Here is a 25,852-nt window from a genome sequence, read left to right on the forward strand (position 1 = left end):
ACAGCGAGGGGGGCACGCACACACACAGCGAGGGAGGGGGGCACGCACACACACAGCGAGGGGGGACGGACACACACACACACACACACACACACACAGCGAGGTGGGGATACACGCACACAGCGAGGGGGGGACACGCACGCAGCGAGGGGGGGATACATGCACACACACAGTGAGGGAGGGACACGCACACACACAGCAAGGGGGGACACACGCACACACACACAGCGAGGGGGAGACACACGCACACAGCGAAGGGGACACACGCACACACACAGCGAGGGGAGACACACGCACACAGCGAGGTGGGGTACACACGCACACACAACGAGGTGGGGGACACACGCACACACACAGCGAGGTGGGGGACACACGCACACACACAGCGAGGGGGGACACACGCATACACACAGCAAGGGGGGACGGACACACACACACACAAAGCGAGGGGGGACACACGCACACGCACAAAGTGAGGGGGGGCACACGCACACACACAGTGTGGGAGGGACACACGCACACAGCAAGTGGGGGACACACGTACACAGCGAGGGGGGGACAGACGCACACAGCGAGGGGGGGACACACGAACACAGCGAGGGGGGACACACGCACACAGCGAGGGGGGTTCACACGCACACAGCGAGGGGGGGACATACGCACACAGCGAGGGGGGGGACACTCGCATACAGCGAGGGGGACACACACACACACAGTGAGGGGGGGACACACGCACACAGCGAGGGGGGACACACGCACACAGCGAGGGGGGATACACGCACACAGCGAGAGAGGGACACCTGCACACAGCGAGGGGGTCACGCGCACACAGCGAGGGGGGGACACACGCACACAGCGTGGGGGGGACACACGCACACAGCGAGGGGGGTCACACGCACACAGCGAGGGGGGACACACGCACACAGCGAGGGGGGGGACACTCGCACACAGCGAGGGGGGGACACTCACACACAGTGAGGGGGGGACACAAGCACACAGCGAGGGGGGACACACACACACAGTGAGGGGGGACACACGCACACAGCGAGGGGGGGACACGGTCACACTCAGCGAGGGGGGGACACACGCACACAGCGAGGTGGGGGACACACGCACACAGCGAGGTGGGGGACACGCGCACACACAGCGAGGGGGGGACACACACACAGCAAAGGTGGGACACGCTCACACACAGCGAGGGGGGACATACGCACACAGCGAGGGGGGACACACACGCACACAACGAGGGGGATACACGCACGCAGCGAGGTGGGGTACACACGCACACAGCGAGGGTGGGAACACACGCAAACAGCGAGGGGGGAACACGCTCACACACAGTGAGGGAGGGGGACACAAACGCAGCGAAGGAGGGACACACACGCACACAGCGGGGGGGACACATGCACACAGCGGGGCGGGACACACGCACACAGCGAGGGGGGCACGCACACACACAGCGAGGGAGGGGGGCACGCACACACTCAGCGAGGGGGGACGGACACACACACACACACACACAGCGAGGGGGGACACACGTACACGCACACAGCGAGGTGGGGACACACGCACACAGCGAGGTGGGGATACACGCACACAGCGAGGGGGGGACACGCACGCAGCGAGCGGGGATACATGCACACACACAGTGAGGGAGGGACACGCACACACACAGCAAGGGGGGACACACGCACACACACACAGCGAGGGGGAGACACACGCACACAGCGAAGGGGACACACGCACACACACAGCGAGGGGAGACACACGCACACAGCGAGGTGGGGAACACACGCACACACAGCGAGGTGGGGGACACACGCACACACACAGCGAGGTGGGGGACACACGCACACACACAGCGAGGGGGGACACACGCATACACACAGCGAGGGGGGACGGACACACACACACACAAAGCGAGGGGGGACACACGCACACGCACAAAGTGAGGGGGGCACACGCACACACACAGTGTGGGAGGGACACGCACACAGCAAGTGGGGGACACACGCACACAGCGAGGGGAGGACACACGCAGACAGCGAGGGGTGGACACACGCACACAGCGGGGGGGGATACACGCACACAGCGAGGGGGACACACACGCACACAGCGAGGGGAGACACACGCACACAGCGAGGGGGGATACACGCACACAGCGAGAGAGGGACACCTGCACACAGCGAGGGGGGTCACACGCACACAGCGAGGGGGTGACACACGCACACAGCGTGGGGGGGACACACGCACACAGCGAGGTGGGTCACACGCACACAGCGAGGGGGGGACACACGCACACAGCGAGGGGGGGGACACTCGCACACAGCGAGGGGGGACACACACACACAGTGAGGGGGGGACACACGCACACAGCGAGGCGGACACACACACACACAGTAAGGGGGACACACGCACACAGCGAGGGGTGGACACACGCACACAGCGAAGGGGACACACGCACACACACAGCGAGGGGAGACACACGCACACAGCGAGGTGGGGGTCACACGCACACAGCGAGGGGGGGACACACGCACACAGCGTGGGGGGGACACACGCACACAGCGAGGTGGGTCACACGCACACAGCGAGGGGGGGACACACGCACACAGCGAGGGGGGGGACACTCGCACACAGCGAGGGGGGACACACACACACAGTGAGGGGGGGACACACGCACACAGCGAGGGGGACACACACACACACAGTGAGGGGGGACACACGCACACAGCGAGGGGGGGACACACGCACACAGCGAAGGGGACACACGCACACACACAGCGAGGGGAGACACACGCACACAGCGAGGTGGGGGACACACGCAAACACAGCGAGGTGGGAGACACACGCACACACACAGTGAGGTGGGGGACACACGCACACACACAGCGAGGGGGGAAACACGCATACACACAGCGAGGGGGGACGGACACACACACACAAAAAACGAGGGGGGACACACGCACACGCACAAAGTGAGGGGGTGCACACGCACACACACAGTGTGGGAGGGACACACGCACACAGCAAGTGGGGGACACACGCACACAGCGAGGGGGGGACACACGCACACAGCGAGGGGGGGACACACGCACACAGCGAGGGGGGACACACGCACACAGCGAGGGGGGATACACGGCACAGCAAGAGAGGGACACCTGCACACAGCGAGAGGGGTCACACGCACACAGCTTGGGGGGTACACACGCACACAGCGAGGGGGGTCACACACACACAGTGAGGGGGGGACACACGCACACAGCGAGGGGGGACACACGCACACAGCGAGGGGGTATACAAGCACACAGCGAGAGAGGGACACCTGCACACAGCGAGGGGGTCACACGCACACAGCGAGGGGTGGACACACGCACACAGCGTGGAGGGGACACACGCACACAGCGAGGGGGGTCACACGCACACAGCGAGGGGGTGACACACGCACACAGCGAGGGGGGGGACACTCGCACACAGCGAGGGGGGTACACACACACACAGTGAGGGGGGGACACACGCACACAGCGAGGGGGGGACACACACACACAGTGAGGGGGGACACACGCACACAGCGAGGGGGGACACACGCACACAGCGAGGGGTGGACACACGCACACAGCGAGGGGGGAACACACGCACACAGCGAGGGGAGGTCACGATCACAGACAGTGAAGGAGGAACACGCTCACACACAGCGAGGGGGGACACGCTCACACACAGCGAGGGAGGGACACACACACACAGCGAGGGTGGGACACACGCACACAGCGAGGGGAGGGACACACGCACACAGCGAGGGGAAACACACACACACACAGCGAGGGGGGACACACGCACACAGCGAGGGGGGGACACACGCACACAGCGAGGGCGGGACACACGCACACAGCGAGGGGGGACACACGCACACAGCGAGGGGTGATACAGGCACACAGCGAGGGTTGGACACACACACACACAGCGAGGAGGGACACACGCACACGCACACAGTGAGGGGGGGCACACGCACACACACAGCGAGGGAGGGACACACACACACGCAGCGAGGGGGGGACACACGCACACAGCGAGGGGGGGGGACACACGCACACAGCGAGGGGGGCGACACACACACACAGCGAGGGGGGACACACGCACACAGCGAGGGGGGAGACACACACACAGCGAGGGGGGAGAAACGCACACAGCGAGGGGGCGACACACGCACACAGCGAGGGGGGGGACACACGCACACAGCGAGGGGGGAAGACATGCACACAGCGAGGGGGGACACACACGCACACAGCGAGGGGGGGGCACACGCACACAGCGAGGGGGGCGACACACGCACACTGCAAGGTGGGGGACACACGCAGGCAGCGAGGTGGGGGACACACGCACACAGTGTGGGAGGGGGACACAGGCACACAGTGTGGGAGGGGGAAACACGCACACAGCGAGGGGGGGACACACGCACACAGCGAGGGGGACACACACACACACAGCGAGGGGGGACACACGCACACAGCGAGGGTGGAGACACGCACACAGCGAGGGGGGACACACACACACACAGCGAGGGGGGACACACGCACACAGCGAGGGGGGGACACACGCACACAGCGAGGGCGGGACACATGCACACAGCGAGGGGGGACACACGCACACAGCGAGGGGTGATACAGGCACACAGCGAGGGTTGGACACACACACACACAGCGAGGAGGGACACACGCACACGCACACAGTGAGGGGGGGCACACGCACACACACAGCGAGGGAGGGACACACACACACACAGCGAGGGGGGGACACACGCACACAGCGAGGGGGGGGACACACGCACACAGCGAGGGGGGCGACACACACACACAGCGAGGGGGGACACACGCACACAGCGAGGGGGGAGACACACACACAGCGAGGGGGGAGAAACGCACACAGCGAGGGGGCGACACACGCACACAGCGAGGGGGGGGACACACGCACACAGCGAGGGGGGGAGACACGCACACAGCGAGGGGGGACACACACGCACACAGCGAGGGGGGGACACACGCACACAGCGAGGGGGGCGACACACGCACACTGCAAGGTGGGGGACACACGCAGGCAGCGAGGTGGGGGACACACGCACACAGTGTTGGAGGGGGACACAGGCACACAGTGTGGGAGGGGGAAACACGCACACAGCGAGGGGGGGACACACGCACACAGCGAGGGGGACACACACACACACAGCGAGGGGGGACACACGCACACAGCGAGGGTGGAGACACGCACACAGCAAGGGGGGGACACACACACACAGCGAGGGGGGACACACGCACACAGCGAGGGGGGGACACACGCACACAGCGAGGGCGGGACACACGCACACAGCGAGGGGGGACACACGCACACAGCGAGGGGTGATACAGGCACACAGCGAGGGTTGGACACACACACACACAGCGAGGAGGGACACACGCACACGCACACTGTGAGGGGGGCACACGCACACACACAGCGAGGGAGGGACACACACACACTCAGCGAGGGGGGGACACACGCACACAGCGAGGGGGGGGACACACGCACACAGCGAGGGGGGCAACACACACACACAGCGAGGGGGGACACACGCACACAGCGAGGGGGGAGACACACACACAGCGAGGGGGGAGAAACGCACACAGCGAGGGGGCGACACACGCACACAGCGAGGGGGGGGACACACGCACACAGCGAGGGGGGGAGACACGCACACAGCGAGGGGGGACACATACGCACACAGCGAGGGGGGGACACACGCACACAGCGAGGGGGGCGACACACGCACACTGCAAGGTGGGGGACACACGCAGGCAGCGAGGTGGGGGACACACGCACACAGTGTGGGAGGGGGACACAGGCACACAGTGTGGGAGGGGGAAACACGCACACAGCGAGGGGGGGACACACGCACACAGCGAGGGGGACACACACACACACAGCGAGGGGGGACACACGCACACAGCGAGGGTGGAGACACGCACACAGCGAGGGGGGACACACACGCACACAGCGAGGGGGGACACACGCACACAGCGCGGGGGGCGACACACGCACCCAGCAAGGTGGGGGACACACGCATGCAGCGAGGTGGGGGACACACGCACACAGTGTGGGAGGGGGACACACGCACACAGTGTGGGAGGGGGACACACGCACACAGCGAGGGGGGACACACGCACACAGCGAGGTGGGGGATACACGCACACAGCGAGGTGGGGGACACGCACACAGCGAGGTAGGGGATCACATGCACGCAGCGAGGTGGGGGACACACGCACACAGTGAGGTAGGGGGACACACGCACGCAGCGAGTTGGGGTACACACGCACACAGCGAGGGGGGGAACACACGCACACAGCGAGGGGGGGACACGCTCACACACAGTGAGGGAGGGGGACACACGCACACAGCGAGGGGGGACACATGCACAAAGCGAGGGGGGACACACGCACACAGCGAGGGGGGACACACACGCACACAGAGAGGGGGGACACACGCACACAGCGAGGGGGGCGACACACGCACACAGCAAGGTGGGGGACACACGCATGCAGCGAGGTGGGGGACACACGCACACAGTGTGGGAGGGGGACACACGCACACAGTGTGGGAGGGGGACACACGCACACAGCGAGGGGGGGGATACACGCACACAGCGAGGTGGGGGACACGCACACAGCGAGGTAGGGGATCACATGCACGCAGCGAGGTAGGGGATCACATGCACGCAGCGAGGTGGGGGACACACGCACACAGTGAGGTAGGGGGACACACGCACGCAGCGAGTTGGGGTACACACGCACGCAGCGAGGGGGGGAACACACGCACACAGCGAAGGGGGGAACACACGCACACAGCGAAGGGGGGACACGCTCACACACAGTGAGGGAGGGGGACACAAACACAGCGAAGGAGGGACACACACGCACACAGCGGGGGGGACACATGCACACAGCGGGGCGGGACACACGCACACAGCGAGGGGGGCACGCACACACACAGCGAGGGAGTGGGGCAGACACACACACAGCGAGGGGGGACGGACACACACACACACACACACACAGCGAGGGGGGACACACGTACACGCACACAGCGAGGTGGGGACACACGCACACAGCGAGGTGGGGATACACGCACACAGCGAGGGGGGGACACACGCACACAGCGAGGTGGGGACACACGCACACAGCGAGGTGGGGATACACGCACACAGCGAGGGGGGGACACGCACGCAGCGAGGGGGGGATACATGCACACACACAGTAAGGGAGAGACACGCACACACACAGCAAGGGGGGACACACGCACACACACACAGCGAGGGGGACACACACGCACACAGCGAAGGGGACACACGCACACACACAGCGAGGGGAGACACACGCACACAGCAAGGTGGGGGACACACGCACACACAGCGAGGTGGGGGACACACGCACACACACAGCGAGGTGGGGGACACACGCACACAGCGAGGGGGGGACACACGCACACAGCAAGGGGGGGACACACGCACTCAGCGAGGGGGGGACACACGCACACAGCGAGGGGGGACACACGCACACAGCGAGGGGGGAGACACGCACACAGCGAGGGGGTGGACACACGCACACAGCGAGGGGGGGACACACGCACACAGCAAGGGAGGGACACGGTCACACACAGCGAGGGGGGGACACACGCACACAGCGATGGGGGGACACACGCACACAGCAAGGGGGGGACACACGCACACAGCCAGGGGGGGACACACACACACAGCGAGGGGACACACACACACACACACAGCGAGGGGGGGGACACGCACACACAGCGAGGGGACACACATGCACACAGCGAGGGGGGGACACACGCACACAGCGAGGTGGGGGACACGCACACAGTGAGGGGGGTACACACGCACACAGCGAGGGTTGGACACACACACACACAGCGAGGGGGGACACACGCACACGCACACAGTGAGGGGGGGCACACGCACACACACAGCGAGGGAGGGACACACACACACACAGCGAGGGGGGGACACACGCACACAGCGAGGGGGGGACACACGCACACAGCGAGGGGGGCGACACACACACACAGCGAGGGTGGAGACACGCACACAGCACGGTGGGGGACACACGCAGGCAGCGAGGTGGGGGACACACGCACACAGTGTGGGAGGGGGACACAGGCACACAGTGTGGGAGGGGGAGACACGCACACAGCGAGGGGGGGACACACGCACACAGCGAGGGGGGGACACACGCACACAGCGAGGGGGGACACACGCACACAGCGAGGGGGGGAGACACGCACACAGCGAGGGGGGACACACACGCACACAGCGAGGGGGGACACACGCACACAGCGAGGGGGGCGACACACGCACACAGCAAGGTGGGGGACACACGCATGCAGCGAGGTGGGGGACACACGCACACAGTGTGGGAGGGGGACACACGCACACAGTGTGGGAGGGGGACACACGCACACAGCGAGGGTGGACACACGCACACAGCGAGGTGGGGGATACACGCACACAGCGAGGTGGGGGACACGCACACAGCGAGGTAGGGGATCACATGCACGCAGCGAGGTGGGGGCACACGCACACAGTGAGGTAGGGGGACACACGCACGCAGCGAGTTGGGGTACACACGCACACAGCGAGGGGGGGAACACACGCACACAGCGAGGGGGGACACACGCACACAGCGAGGGGGGGAGACACGCACACAGCGAGGGGGGACACACACGCACACAGCGAGGGGGGACACACGCACACAGCGAGGGGGGCGACACGCGCACACAGCAAGGTGGGGGACACACGCATGCAGCGAGGTGGGGGACACACGCACACAGTGTGGGAGGGGGACACACGCACACAATGTGGGAGGGGGACACACGCACACAGCGAGGGGGGACACACGCACACAGCGAGGTGGGGGATACACGCACACAGCGAGGTGGGGGACACGCACACAGCGAGGTAGGGGATCACATGCACGCAGCGAGGTGGGGGACACACGCACACAGTGAGGTAGGGGGACACACGCACGCAGCGAGTTGGGGTACACACGCACACAGCGAGGTGGGGGACACACGCACACACACAGCGAGGTGGGGGACACACGCACACACACAGCGAGGGGGGACGCACGCATACACACAGCGAGGGGGGACGGACACACACACACACAAAGCGAGGGGGGACACACGCACACGCACAAAGTGAGGGGGGGCACACGCACACACACAGTGTGGGAGGGACACACGCACACAGCAAGTGGGGGACACACGCACACAGCGAGGGGAGGACACACGCACACAGCGAGGGGTGGACACACGCACACAGCGAGGGGGGGACACACGCACACAGCGAGGGGGGGACACACGCACACAGCGAGGGGGGACACACGCACACAGCGAGGGGGGATACACGCACACAGCGAGAGAGGGACACCTGCACACAGCGAGGGGGGTCACACGCACACAGCGAGGGGGGGACACACGCACACAGCGAGGGGGGGACACACGCACACAGCGAGGGGGGTCACACGCACACTGCGAGGGGGGGACACACGCACACAGCGAGGGGGGGACACTCGCACACAGCGAGGGGGGGACACACACACACAGTGAGGGGGGGACACACGCACACAGCGAGGGGGACACACACACACACAGTGAGGGAGGACACACGCACACAGCGAGGGGGGGACACACGCACACAGCGAGGGGGGACACACGCACACTGCGAGGGGGGACACACGCACACAGCGAGGGGAGGTCACGATCACAGACAGTGAAGGAGGAACACGCTCACACACAGCGAGGGGGGACACGCTCACACACAGCGAGGGAGGGACACACACACACACAGCGAGGGGGGGACACACGCACACAGCGAGGGGAGGGACACACGCACACAGCGAGGGGACACACACACACACAGCGAGGGGGGACACACGCACACAGCGAGGGGGGACACACGCACACAGCGAGGGGGGGGACACGCACACAGCGAGGGGGACACACACACACACACAGTGAGGGGGGACACACGCACACAGCGAGGGGGGGACACACGCACACAGCGAGGGGGGACACACGCACACAGCGAGGGGGGGACACACGCACACAGCGAGGGGAGGTCACGATCACAGACAGTGAAGGAGGAACACGCTCACACACTGCGAGGGGGGACACGCTCTCACACAGCGAGGGGGGACACACGCAAAGAGCGAGGGGGGGACATGATCACACACAGCGAGGGAGGGGGAACACGCTCACAGACAGCGAGGGAGGGACATGCACACACACAGCGAGGGGGACACACACGCACACAGCGAGGGGGGGGACACACGCACACAGCGGGGGGGGACACACGCACACAGAGAGAGGGGGACACACGCACACAGAGAGGGGGGCGACACACGCATACAGGGGGGGCACACGCACACAGCGAGGGGGGGACACACGCACACAGCGAGGGGGTGGGACACGCACACAGCGAGTGGGGGACACACGCACACAGCGAGTGGGGGACACACGCACACAGCGATTGGGGGATACACGCACACAGCGAGGGGGGGGACATGCACACACACAGCGAGGGAGGGACACGCAGACACACAGCGAGGGAGGGACATGCACACACACAGCGAGGGGGCACACACGCACACACAGCGAGGGGGGACACACGCACACAGCGAGGGGGGACACACGCACACAGCGAGGGGGGACACACGCACACAGCGAGGGGGAAACACACACACACAGCGAGGGGGTGGACACACTTACACAAGTGAGGGAGGGGGACACATACACAGCGAAGGGAGGGACACGCTCACATACAGCGAGGGAGGGACACGGTCACACTCAGCGAGGGGGGGACACACGCACACAGCGAGGTGGGGGACACACGCACACAGCGAGGTGGGGGACACGCGCACACACAGCGAGGGGGGGACACACACACAGCAAAGGAGGGACACGCTCACACACAGCGAGGGGGGACATACGCACACAGCGAGGGGGGACACACACGCACGCAACGAGGGGGATACACGTACGCAGCGAGTGGGGGACACACACGCACACAGCGGGGGGGGGACACGCACACACACAGTGAGGGAGGGGGACACACACACAGCGAAGGAGGGACGCGCTCACAGACAGCGAGAGAGGGACACGCTCACACACAGCGAGGGGACACACACACACACAGCGAGGGAGGGGGCACGTACACACACACAGCGAGGGAGTGGGACATGCACACACACAGCGAGGGGGGACGGACACACACACACACACACACACACAGCGAGGGGAGGGACAGGCTCACATACAGCGAGGGAGGGACACGGTCACACTCAGCGAGGGGGGGACACACGCACACAGCGAGGTGGGGGACACACGCACACAGCGAGGTGGGGGACACGCGCACACACAGCGGGGGGGACACACACACAGCAAAGGAGGGACACGCTCACACACAGCGAGGGGGGACATACGCACACAGCATGGGGGGACACACACGCACACAACGAGGGGGATACACGCACGCAGCGAGGTGGGGTACACACGCACACAGCGAGGAGGCGAACACATGCACACAGCGAGGGGGGAACACGCTCGCACACAGTGAGGGAGGGGGACACAAACACAGTGAAGGAGGGACACACACGCACACAGCGGGGGGGACACATGCACACAGCGGGGCGGGACACACGCACACAGCGAGGGGGGCACGCACACACACAGCGAGGGAGGGGGGCACGCACACGCACAGCGAGGGGGGACGGACACACACACACACACACACACACAGCGAGGGGGGACACACGTACACGCACACAGCGAGGTGGGGACACACGCACACAGCGAGGTGGGGATACACGCACACAGCGAGGGGGGGACACGCACGCAGCGAGGGGGGGATACATGCACACACACAGTGAGGGAGGGACACGCACACACACAGCAAGGGGGGACACACGCACACACACACAGCGAGGGGGAGACACACGCACACAGCGAAGGGGACACACGCACACACACAGCGAGGGGAGACACACGCACACAGCGAGGTGGGGGACACACGCACTCACAGCGAGGTGGGGGACACACGCACACACACAGCGAGGTGGGGGACACACGCACACACACAGCGAGGGGGGACACACGCATACACACAGCGAGGGGGGACGGACACACACACACACAAAGCGAGGGGGGACACACGCACACGCACAAAGTGAGGGGGGGCACACGCACACACACAGTGTGGGAGGGACACACGCACACAGCAAGTGGGGGACACACGTACACAGCGAGGGGGGGACAGACGCACACAGCGAGGGGGGGACACACGCACACAGCGAGGGGGGACACACGCACACAGCGAGGGGGGGTCACACGCACACAGCGAGGGGGGGACACACGCACACAGCGAGGGGGGGGACACACGCAAACAGCGAGGTGGGGACACACGCAAACAGCGAGGGGGGGACACACGCAAACAGCGAGGGAGGGACATGCACACACACAGCGAGGGGGGGACACACGCACACAGCGAGGGGGGGGACACACGCACACAGCGGGGGGGGACACACGCACACAGAGAGAGGGGGACACACGCACACAGAGAGGGGGGCGACACACGCATACAGGGGGGGCACACGCACACAGCGAGGGGGGGACACACGCACACAGCGAGGGGGGGGGACACGCACACAGCGAGTGGGGGACACACGCACACAGCGATTGGGGGATACACGCACACAGCGAGGGGGGGGACATGCACACACACAGCGAGGGAGGGACACGCAGACACACAGCGAGGGAGGGACATGCACACACACAGCGAGGGGGCACACACGCACACACAGCAAGGGGGGACACACGCACACAGCGAGGGGGGACACACGCACACAGCGAGGGGGGACACACGCACACAGCGAGGGGGAAACACACACACACAGCGAGGGGGTGGACACACTTACACAAGTGAGGGAGGGGGACACATACACAGCGAAGGGAGGGACACGCTCACATACAGCGAGGGAGGGACACGGTCACACTCAGCGAGGGGGGGACACACGCACACAGCGAGGTGGGGGACACACGCACACAGCGAGGTGGGGGACACGCGCACACACAGCGAGGGGGGGACACACACACAGCAAAGGAGGGACACGCTCACACACAGCGAGGGGGGACATACGCACACAGCGAGGGGGGACACACACGCACGCAACGAGGGGGATACACGTACACAGCGAGTGGGGGACACACACGCACACAGCGAGGGGGGGGGACACGCACACACACAGTGAGGGAGGGGGACACACACACCGCGAAGGAGGGACGCGCTCACAGACAGCGAGAGAGGGACACGCTCACACACAGCGAGGGGACACACACACACACAGCGAGGGAGGGGGCACGTACACACACACAGCGAGGGAGTGGGACATGCACACACACAGCGAGGGGGGACGGACACACACACACACACACACACACAGCGAGGGGAGGGACACGCTCACATACAGCGAGGGAGGGACACGGTCACACTCAGCGAGGGGGGGACACACGCACACAGCGAGGTGGGGGACACACGCACACAGCGAGGTGGGGGACACGCGCACACACAGCGGGGGGGACACACACACAGCAAAGGAGGGACACGCTCACACACAGCGAGGGGGGACATACGCACACAGCATGGGGGGACACACACGCACACAACGAGGGGGATACACGCACGCAGCGAGGTGGGGTACACACGCACACAGCGAGGGGGCGAACACACGCACACAGCGAGGGGGGAACACGCTCGCACACAGTGAGGGAGGGGGACACAAACACAGTGAAGGAGGGACACACACGCACACAGCGGGGGGGACACATGCACACAGCGGGGCGGGACACACGCACACAGCGAGGGGGGCACGCACACACACAGCGAGGGAGGGGGGCACGCACACACACAGCGAGGGGGGACGGACACACACACACACACACACACACACACAGCGAGGGGGGACACACGTACACGCACACAGCGAGGTGGGGACACACGCACACAGCGAGGTGGGGATACACGCACACAGCGAGGGGGGGACACGCACGCAGCGAGGGGGGGATACATGCACACACACAGTGAGGGAGGGACACGCACACACACAGCAAGGGGGGACACACGCACACACACACAGCGAGGGGGAGACACACGCACACAGCGAAGGGGACACACGCACACACACAGCGAGTGGAGACACACGCACACAGCGAGGTGGGGGACACACGCACACACAGCGAGGTGGGGGACACACGCACACACACAGCGAGGTGGGGGACACACGCACACACACAGCGAGGGGGGACACACGCATACACACAGCGAGGGGGGATGGACACACACACACACAAAGCGAGGGGGTACACACGCACACGCACAAAGTGAGGGGGGGCACACGCACACACACAGTGTGGGAGGGACACACGCACACAGCAAGTGGGGGACACACGTACACAGCGAGGGGGGGACAGACGCACACAGCGAGGGGGGGACACACGCACACAGCGAGGGGGGACACACTCACACAGCGAGGGGGGGTCACACGCACACAGCGAGGGGGGACACACGCACACAGCGAGGGGGGGGACACTCGCATACAGCGAGGGGGGGACACACACACACAGTGAGGGGGGGACACACGCACACAGCGAGGGGGGACACACGCACACAGCGAGGGGGGATACACGCACACAGCGAGAGAGGGACACCTGCACACAGCGAGGGGTCACACGCACATAGCGAGGGGGGGACACACGCACACAGCGTGGGGGGGACACACGCACACAGCGAGGGGGATCACACGCACACAGCGAGGGGGGGACACACGCACACAGCGAGGGGGGGGACACTCGCACACAGCGAGGGGGGGACACTCACACACAGTGAGGGGGGGACACACGCACACAGCGAGGGGGGGACACACACACACAGTGAGGGGGGACACACGCACACAGCGAGGGGGGGACACGGTCACACTCAGCGAGGGGGGGACACACGCACACAGCGAGGTGGGGGACACACGCACACAGCGAGGTGGGGGACACGCGCACACACAGCGAGGGGGGGACACACACACAGCAAAGGTGGGACACGCTCACACACAGCGAGGGGGGACATACGCACACATCGAGGGGACACACACACGCACACAACGAGGGGGATACACGCACGCAGCGAGGTGGGGTACACACGCACACAGCGAGGGTGGGAACACACGCACACAGCGAGGGGGGAACACGCTCACACACAGTGAGGGAGGGGGACACAAACGCAGCGAAGGAGGGACACACACGCACACAGCGGGGGGGACACATGCACACAGCGGGGCGGGACACACGCACACAGCGAGGGGGGCACGCACACACACAGCGAGGGAGGGGGGCACGCACACACACAGCGAGGGGGGACGGACACACACACACACACACACACAGCGAGGGGGGACACACGTACACGCACACAGCGAGGTGGGGACACACGCACACAGCGAGGTGGGGATACACGCACACAGCGAGGGGGGGACACGCACGCAGCGAGGGGGGGATACATGCACACACACAGTGAGGGAGGGACACGCACACACACAGCAAGGGGGGACACACGCACACACACACAGCGAGGGGGAGACACACGCACACAGCGAAGGGGACACACGCACACACACAGCGAGGGGAGACACACGCACACAGCGAGGTGGGGGACACACGCACACACAGCGAGGTGGGGGACACACGCACACACACAGCGAGGTGGGGGACACACGCACACACACAGCGAGGGGGGACACACGCATACACACAGCGAGGGGGGACGGACACACACACACACAAGGCGAGGGGGGACACACGCACACGCACAAAGTGAGGGGGGCACACGCACACACACAGTGTGGGAGGGACACGCACACAGCAAGTGGGGGACACACGCACACAGCGAGGGGAGCACACACGCACACAGCGAGGGGTGGACACACGCACACAGCGAGGGGGGATACACGCACACAGCGAGGGGGGGACACACGCACACAGCGAGGGGGGACACACGCACACAGCGAGGGGGGATACACGCACACAGCGAGAGAGGGACACCTGCACACAGCGAGGGGGGTCACACGCACACAGCGAGGGGGGGACACACGCACACAGCGTGGGGGGGACACACGCACACAGCGAGGTGGGTCACACGCACACAGCGAGGGGGGGACACACGCACACAGCGAGGGGTGGGACACTCGCACACAGCGAGGGGGGACACACACACACAGTGAGGGGGGGACACACGCACACAGCGAGGGGGACACACACACACACAGTGAGGGGGGACACACGCACACAGCGAGGGGGGGACACACGCACACAGCGAAGGGGACACACGCACACACACAGCGAGGGGAGACACACGCACACAGCGAGGTGGGGGACACACGCACACACAGCGAGGTGGGGGACACACGCACACACACAGTGAGGTGGGGGACACACGCACACACACAGCAAGGGGGGAAACACGCACACGCACAAAGTGAGGGGGGACACACGCACACGCACAAAGTCAGGGGGGGCACACGCACACACACAGTGTGGGAGGGACACACGCACACAGCAAGTGGGGGACACACGCACACAGCGAGGGGGGGACACACGCACACAGCGAGGGGGGGACGCACGCACACAGCGAGGGGGGACACGCGCACACAGCGAGGGGGGATACACGGCACAGCGAGAGAGGGACACCTGCACACAGCGAGGGGGGTCACACGCACACAGCGTGGGGGGTACACACGCACACAGCGAGGGGGGACACACGCACACAGCGAGGGGGGACACACGCACACAGCGAGGGGGAAACACACACACACAGCGAGGGGGTGGACACACTTACACAAGTGAGGGAGGGGGACACATACACAGCGAAGGGAGGGACACGCTCACATACAGCGAGGGAGGGACACGGTCACACTCAGCGAGGGGGGGACACACGCACACAGCGAGGTGGGGGACACACGCACACAGCGAGGTGGGGGACACGCGCACACACAGCGAGGGGGGGACACACACACAGCAAAGGAGGGACACGCTCACACACAGCGAGGGAGGACATACGCACACAGCGAGGGGGGACACACACGCACGCAACGAGGGGGATACACGTACACAGCGAGTGGGGGACACACACGCACACAGCGGTTGGGGGACACGCAACACACAGTGAGGGAGGGGGACACACACACAGCGAAGGAGGGACGCGCTCACAGACAGCGAGAGAGGGACACGCTCACACACAGCGAGGGGACACACACACACACAGCGAGGGAGGGGGCACGTACACACACACAGCGAGGGAGTGGGACATGCACACACACAGCGAGGGGGGACGGACACACACACACACACACACACACACAGCGAGGGGAGGGACACGCTCACATACAGCGAGGGAGGGACACGGTCACACTCAGCGAGGGGGGACACACGCACACAGCGAGGTGGGGGAGACACGCACACAGCGAGGTGGGGGACACGCGCACACACAGCGGGGGGGACACACACACAGCAAAGGAGGGACACGCTCACACACAGCGAGGGGGGACATACGCACACAGCATGGGGGGGGACACACGCACACAACGAGGGGGATACACGCACGCAGCGAGGTGGGGTACACACGCACACAGCGAGGAGGCGAACACACGCACACAGCGAGGGGGGAACACGCTCGCACACAGTGAGGGAGGGGGACACAAACACAGTGAAGGAGGGACACACACGCACACAGCGGGGGGGACACATGCACACAGCGGGGCGGGACACACGCACACAGCGAGGGGGGCACGCACACACACAGCGAGGGAGGGGGGCACGCACACGCACAGCGAGGGGGGACGGACACACACACACACACACACACACAGCGAGGGGGGACACACGTACACGCACACAGCGAGGTGGGGACACACGCACACAGCGAGGTGGGGATACACGCACACAGCGAGCGGGGGACACGCACGCAGCGAGGGGGGGATACATGCACACACACAGTGAGGGAGGGACACGCACACACACAGCAAGGGGGGACACACGCACACACACACAGCGAGGGGGAGACACACGCACACAGCGAAGGGGACACACGCACACACACAGCGAGGGGAGACACACGCACACAGCGAGGTGGGGGACACACGCACACACAGCGAGGTGGGGGACACACGCACACACACAGCGAGGTGGGGGACACACGCACACACACAGCGAGGGGGGACACACGCATACACACAGCGAGGGGGGACGGACACACACACACACAAAGCGAGGGGGGACACACGCACACGCACAAAGTGAGGGGGGGCACACGCACACACACAGTGTGGGAGGGACACACGCACACAGCAAGTGGGGGACACACGTACACAGCGAGGGGGGGACAGACGCACACAGCGAGGGGGGGACACACGCACACAGCGAGGGGGGACACACGCACACAGCGAGGGGGGGTCACACGCACACAGCGAGGGGGGGACACACGCACACAGCGAGGGGGGGGACACACGCAAACAGCGAGGTGGGGACACACGCAAACAGCGAGGGGGGGACACACGCAAACAGCGAGGGGGGACATGCACACACACAGCGAGGGGGGGACACACGCACACAGCGAGGGGAGGGACACACGCACACAGCGGGGGGGGACACACGCACACAGAGAGAGGGGGACACACGCACACAGAGAGGGGGGCGACACACGCATACAGGGGGGCACACGCACACAGCGAGGGGGGGACACACGCACACAGCGAGGGGGGGGGGGAAACGCACACAGCGAGTGGGGGACACACGCACACAGCGAGTGGGGGACACACGCACACAGCGATTGGGGGATACACGCACACAGCGAGGGGGGGGACATGCACACACACAGCGAGGGAGGGACACGCAGACACACAGCGAGGGAGGGACATGCACACACACAGCGAGGGGGCACACACGCACACACAGCAAGGGGGGACACACGCACACAGCGAGGGGGGACACACGCACACAGCGAGGGGGGACACACGCACACAGCGAGGGGGAAACACACACACACAGCGAGGGGGTGGACACACTTACACAAGTGAGGGAGGGGGACACATACACAGCGAAGGGAGGGACACGCTCACATACAGCGAGGGAGGGACACGGTCACACTCAGCGAGGGGGGGACACACGCACACAGCGAGGTGGGGGACACACGCACACAGCGAGGTGGGGGACATGCGCACACACAGCGAGGGGGGGACACACACACAGCAAAGGAGGGACACGCTCACACACAGCGAGGGGGGACATACGCACACAGCGAGGGGGGACACACACGCACGCAACGAGGGGGATACACGTACACAGCGAGTGGGGGACACACACGCACACAGCGAGGGGGGGGACACGCACACACACAGTGAGGGAGGGGGACACACACACCGCGAAGGAGGGACGCGCTCACAGACAGCGAGAGAGGGACACGCTCACACACAGCGAGGGGACACACACACACACAGCGAGGGAGGGGGCACGTACACACACACAGCGAGGGAGTGGGACATGCACACACACAGCGAGGGGGGACGGACACACACACACACACACACACACAGCGAGGGGAGGGACACGCTCACATACAGCGAGGGAGGGACACGGTCACACTCAGCGAGGGGGGGACACACGCACACAGCGAGGTGGGGGACACACGCACACAGCGAGGTGGGGGACACGCGCACACACAGCGGGGGGGACACACACACAGCAAAGGAGGGACACGCTCACACACAGCGAGGGGGGACATACGCACACAGCATGGGGGGACACACACGCACACAACGAGGGGGATACACGCACGCAGCGAGGTGGGGTACACACGCACACAGCGAGGGGGCGAACACACGCACACAGCGAGGGGGGAACACGCTCGCACACAGTGAGGGAGGGGGACACAAACACAGTGAAGGAGGGACACACACGCACACACACACAGCGAGGGGGGACACACGTACACGCACACAGCGAGGTGGGGACACACGCACACAGCGAGGTGGGGATACACGCACACAGCGAGGGGGGGACACGCACGCAGCGAGGGGGGGATACATGCACACACACAGTGAGGGAGAGACACGCACACACACAGCAAGGGGGGACACACGCACACACACACAGCGAGGGGGAGACACACGCACACAGCGAAGGGGACACACGCACACACACAGCGAGGGGAGACACACGCACACAGCGAGGTGGGGGACACACGCACACACAGCGAGGTGGGGGACACACGCACACACACAGCGAGGTGGGGGACACACGCACACACACAGCGAGGGGGGACACACGCATACACACAGCGAGGGGGGATGGACACACACACACACAAAGCGAGGGGGTACACACGCACACGCACAAAGTGAGGGGGGGCACACGCACACACACAGTGTGGGAGGGACACACGCACACAGCAAGTGGGGGACACACGTACACAGCGAGGGGGGGACAGACGCACACAGCGAGGGGGGGACACACGCACACAGCGAGGGGGGACACACGCACACAGCGAGGGGGGGTCACACGCACACAGCGAGGGGGGACACACGCACACAGCGAGGGGGGGACACTCGCATACAGCGAGGGGGGGACACACACACACAGTGAGGGGGGGACACACGCACACAGCGAGGGGGGACACACGCACACAGCGAGGGGGGATACACGCACACAGCGAGAGAGGGACACCTGCACACAGCGAGGGGGTCACACGCACACAGCGAGGGGGGGACACACGCACACAGCGTGGGGGGGACACACGCACACAGCGAGGGGGGTCACACGCACACAGCGAGGGGGGGACACACGCACACAGCGAGGGGGGGGACACTCGCACACAGCGAGGGGGGGACACTCACACACAGTGAGGGGGGGACACACGCACACAGCGAGGGGGGACACACACACACAGTGAGGGGGGACACACGCACACAGCGAGGGGGGGACACGGTCACACTCAGCGAGGGGGGGACACACGCACACAGCGAGGTGGGGGACACACGCACACAGCGAGGTGGGGGACACGCGCACACACAGCGAGGGGGGGACACACACACAGCAAAGGTGGGACACGCTCACACACAGCGAGGGGGGACATACGCACACAGCGAGGGGGGACACACACGCACACAACGAGGGGGATACACGCACGCAGCGAGGTGGGGTACACACGCACACAGCGAGGGTGGGAACACACGCACACAGCGAGGGGGGAACACGCTCACACACAGTGAGGGAGGGGGACACAAACGCAGCGAAGGAGGGACACACACGCACACAGCGGGGGCGACACATGCACACAGCGGGGCGGGACACACGCACACAGCGAGGGGGGCACGCACACACACAGCGAGGGAGGGGTGCACGCACACGCACAGCGAGGGGGGACGGACACACACACACACACACACACAGCGAGGGGGGACACACGTACACAGCGAGGGGGGGACACGCACGCAGCGAGGGGGGGATACATGCACACACACAGTGAGGGAGGGGTGCACGCACACGCACAGCGAGGGGGGACGGACACACACACACACACACACACAGCGAGGTGGGGATACACGCACACAGCGAGGGGGGGACACGCACGCAGCGAGGGGGGGATACATGCACACACACAGTGAGGGAGGGACACGCACACACACAGCAAGGGGGGGACACACGCACACACACACAGCGAGGGGGAGACACACGCACACAGCGAAGGGGACACACGCACACACACAGCGAGGGGAGACACACGCACACAGCGAGGTGGGGGACACACGCACACACAGCGAGGTGGGGGACACACGCACACACACAGCGAGGTGGGGGACACACGCACACACACAGCGAGGGGGGACACACGCATACACACAGCGAGGGGGGACGGACACACACACACACAAAGCGAGGGGGGACACACGCACACGCATAAAGTGAGGGGGGGCACACGCACACACACAGTGTGGGAGGGACACGCACACAGCAAGTGGGGGACACACGCACACAGCGAGGGGAGGACACACGCACACAGCGAGGGGTGGACACACGCACACAGCGAGGGGGGGATACACGCACACAGCGAGGGGGGGACACACGCACACAGCGAGGGGGGGATACATGCACACACACAGTGAGGGAGGGACACGCACACACACAGCAAGGGGGGACACACGCACACACACACAGCGAGGGGGAGACACACGCACACAGCGAAGGGGACACACGCACACACACAGCGAGGGGAGACACACGCACACAGCGAGGTGGGGGACACACGCACACACAGCGAGGTGGGGGACACACGCACACACACAGCGAGGTGGGGGACACACGCACACACACAGCGAGGGGGGACACACGCATACACACAGCGAGGGGGGACGGACACACACACACACAAAGCGAGGGGGGACACACGCACACGCACAAAGTGAGGGGGGGCACACGCACACACACAGTGTGGGAGGGACACGCACACAGCAAGTGGGGGACACACGCACACAGCGAGGGGAGGACACACGCACACAGCGAGGGGTGGACACACGCACACAGCGAGGGGGGGATACACGCACACAGCGAGGGGGGGACACACGCACACAGCGAGGGGGGACACACGCACACAGCGAGGGGGGATACACGCACACAGCGAGAGAGGGACACCTGCACACAGCGAGGGGGGTCACACGCACACAGCGAGGGGGGGACACACGCACACAGCGTGGGGGACACACACGCACACAGCGAGGTGGGTCACACGCACACAGCGAGGGGGGGACACACGCACACAGCGAGGGGTGGGACACTCGCACACAGCGAGGGGGGACACACACACACAGTGAGGGGGGGACACACGCACACAGCGAGGGGGACACACACACACACAGTGAGGGGGGACACACGCACACAGCGAGGGGGGGACACACGCACACAGCGAAGGGGACACACGCACACACACAGCGAGGGGAGACACACGCACACAGCGAGGTGGGGGACACACGCACACACAGCGAGGTGGGGGACACACGCACACACACAGTGAGGTGGGGGACACACGCACACACACAGCAAGGGGGGAAACACGCACACGCACAAAGTGAGGGGGGACACACGCACACGCACAAAGTCAGGGGGGGCACACGCACACACACAGTGTGGGAGGGACACACGCACACAGCAAGTGGGGGACACACGCACACAGCGAGGGGGGGACACACGCACACAGCGAGGGGGGGACACACGCACACAGCGAGGGTGGACACACGCACACAGCGAGGGGGGATACACGCACACAGCGAGAGAGGGACACCTGCACACAGCGAGGGGGGTCACACGCACACACACAGCGAGGGGAGACACACGCACACAGCGAGGTGGGGGACACACGCACACACAGCGAGGTGGGGGACACACGCACACACACAGCGAGGGGGGAAACACGCACACGCACAAAGTGAGGGGGGACACACGCACACGCACAAAGTGAGGGGGAGCACACGCACACACACAGTGTGGGAGGGACACACGCACACAGCAAGTGGGGGACACACGCACACAGCGAGGGGGGGACACACGCACACAGCGAGGGGGGGACACACGCACACAGCGAGGGGGGGACACACGCACACAGCGAGGGGGGACACACGCACACAGCGAGGGGGGATACACGCACACAGCGAGAGAGGGACACCTGCACACAGCGAGGGGGGTCACACGCACACAGCGAGGGGGGGACACATGCACACAGCGTGGGGGGGACACACGCACACAGCGAGGTGGGTCACACGCACACAGCGAGGGGGGGACACACGCACACAGCGAGGGGTGGGACACTCGCACACAGCGAGGGGGGACACACACACACAGTGAGGGGGGGACACACGCACACAGCGAGGGGGACACACACACACACAGTGAGGGGGGACACACGCACACAGCGAGGGGGGGACACACGCACACAGCGAAGGGGACACACGCACACACACAGCGAGGGGAGACACACGCACACAGCGAGGTGGGGGACACACGCACACACAGCGAGGTGGGGGACACACGCACACACACAACGAGGGGGGAAACACGCACACGCACAAAGTGAGGGGGGACACACGCACACGCACAAAGTGAGGGGGAGCACACGCACACACACAGTGTGGGAGGGACACACGCACACAGCAAGTGGGGGACACACGCACACAGCGAGGGGGGGACACACGCACACAGCGAGGGGGGGACACACGCACACAGCGAGGGGGGACACGTGCACACAGCGAGGGGGGATACACGGCACAGCGAGAGAGGGACACCTGAACACAGCGAGGGGGGTCACACGCACACAGCGTGGGGGGTACACACGCACACAGCGAGGGGGGTCACACACACACAGTGAGGGGGGGACACACGCACACAGCGAGGGGGGACACACGCACACAGCGAGGGGGGATACACGCACACAGCGAGAGAGGGACACCTGCACACAGCGAGGGGGTCACACGCACACAGCGAGGGGGGGACACACGCACACAGCGAGAGGGGGACACTCGCACACAGCGAGGGGGGTACACACACACACAGTGAGTGGGGGACACACGCACACAGCGAGGGGGGGACACACACACACAGTGAGGGGGGACACACGCACACAGCGAGGGGGGACACACGCACACAGCGAGGGGGGGACACACGCACACAGCGAGGGGGGAACACACGCACACAGCGAGGGGAGGTCACGATCACAGACAGTGAAGGAGGAACACGCTCACACACAGCGAGGGGGGACACGCTCACACACAGCGAGGGAGGGACACACACACACAGCGAGGGGGGGACACACGCACACAGCGAGGGGAGGGACACACGCACACAGCGAGGGGAAACACACACACACACAGCGAGGGGGGACACACGCACACAGCGAGGGGGGGACACACGCACACAGCGAGGGCGGGACACACGCACACAGCGAGGGTGGACACACGCACACAGCGAGGGGTGATACACGCACACAGCGAGGGGGACACACACACACACACAGCGAGGGGGGACACACGCACACGCACACAGCGAGGGGGGGACACACGCACACAGCGAGGGGGGGACACACGCACACAGCGAGGGGGGGACACACGCACACAGCGAGGGGGGCGACACACACACACAGCGAGGGGGGACACACGCACACAGCGAGGGGGGAGACACACACACAGCGAGGGGGGAGAAACGCACACAGCGAGGGGGCGACACACGCACACAGCGAGGGGGGGGACACACGCACACAGCGAGGGGGGAGACACGCACACAGCGAGGGGGGACACACACGCACACAGCGAGGGGGGTCACACGCACACAGCGAGGGGGGCGACACACGCACACTGCAAGGTGGGGGACACACGCAGGCAGCGAGGTGGGGGACACACGCACACTGTGTGGGAGGGGGACACAGGCACACAGTGTGGGAGGGGGAGACACGCACACAGCGAGGGGGGGACACACGCACACAGCGAGGGGGGGGACACACACACACAGCGAGGTGGGGGACACACGCACACAGTGTGGGAGGGGGACACAGGCACACAGTGTGGGAGGGGGAGACACGCACACAGCGAGGGGGGGACACACGCACACAGCGAGGGGGGGGACACACACACACAGCGAGGGGGGACACACGCACACAGCGAGGGGGGGAGACACGCAC

This window comes from Chiloscyllium punctatum, chromosome 14 (assembly GCF_047496795.1).
Source record: "Chiloscyllium punctatum isolate Juve2018m chromosome 14, sChiPun1.3, whole genome shotgun sequence".
NCBI classification, from domain to species: domain Eukaryota; kingdom Metazoa; phylum Chordata; class Chondrichthyes; order Orectolobiformes; family Hemiscylliidae; genus Chiloscyllium; species Chiloscyllium punctatum.